The following is a 1,087-nucleotide window of genomic DNA, read 5'->3' as shown; positions in this document are numbered from 1 at the left end:
GAGTAACTATGACATGATACATACCAGCACCCGCGAATAACGCCTCAAATTGAATGATAAGGCCATGGTGGCCCGTGAAAAGCCTAGATTTGGAGGGTTGTGGTGTCGCACTGTCGCTTCCAGTAGGCTAAGTAGGTTGAGTAGCATGGAGATGCGCACGCAAAGAATGCGTGTGAATTTAGAGACTGAAGGTATGAAGTCAGTAATTTGATGGATGTTGGGTGGACGCGCAAGTTGAATTCATAGAAATTAGTGACTAGCGTGAATGAATAATAGGATGTGTGGTTGAACGGGAGGCAATGGGAGTAGATTCAGGAGTGAGTGAAACCCACGTTTTATGCTATACCGAAATCGGAGGCTGGTCTCGAAACATGCTGCATATGTAACACTCATCATATACCTAGCTAGACCGCTCGAGCAATCGTTTGACGCGCCGTTCCATAGTATATTTTGTACGGAGTTGTGCGGCTCTTTGTACAATGACTGCACGATACTGGAACCGAGAATCGAACTCGGGACCTACTGCGTGTGAGGCAGTCGTCATAACCAACTAGACCATTCCAGCAGGTTAGTGCACGACCAGACATTTGTTTCTCAACGATGCGGTTCCATTTTATGTGTTTGACACAGAATTATGTGACTTTGTGTATAACAATTGTAACATACTGGAACCGAGAATCGAACTCGGGACCTACTGCGTGTTAGGCAGTCGTCATAACCAACTAGACCATTCCAGCAAGATGATATGATATCAGATATTTGTCTCTCGACCACTCCGTTCCATTTCATGTGTTTGAATGTTCTCCCAGTTATCCCTCAGGGAACGAATCGTGATAGCGTAAGTGGCAATTGCTGAAATCGCCCGCTCCCCTTCGACAATGTTGACTTCCATGAACTCGCAACGTTCCCCCCGCCGCTGGCGAAGCTGCTTGGTTCTCAACATTGTTCGAGGGATACGGGAGCACTCAAGATAACAATGGTTCACCCGATCGCTATAGAGTACCCAAGCGTTCGCGAGACACGGTCCTCAGTTTTTCGTTATCGAATGTGCAACGATAACCCGTTGTCACCAGGCAAACGCAATATG

At 46.9% G+C, this 1,087-nt stretch overlaps 2 non-coding genes across 2 annotated transcripts; both read right to left on the bottom strand.

Annotated features, from left to right (window-relative positions):
- Positions 1 to 491: 491 nt before the first annotated feature.
- Positions 492 to 565, bottom strand: Pmar_PMAR001259. Its single transcript has one exon. It is a non-coding gene; the product is annotated as a tRNA-Val (tRNA).
- A 98-nt stretch (positions 566 to 663) lies between these two features.
- Pmar_PMAR001258 lies at positions 664 to 737 on the bottom strand. The gene has a single exon. It is a non-coding gene; the product is annotated as a tRNA-Val (tRNA).
- Positions 738 to 1,087: the final 350 nt, after the last annotated feature.

Source organism: Perkinsus marinus, assembly GCF_000006405.1.
Source record: "Perkinsus marinus ATCC 50983 genomic scaffold scf_1104296930582, whole genome shotgun sequence".
Classification (NCBI taxonomy): domain Eukaryota; phylum Perkinsozoa; order Perkinsida; family Perkinsidae; genus Perkinsus; species Perkinsus marinus.
The sequence above is the reverse complement of the archived record's forward strand: the minus strand, read 5'-3'. Positions and strand labels throughout refer to the sequence as shown.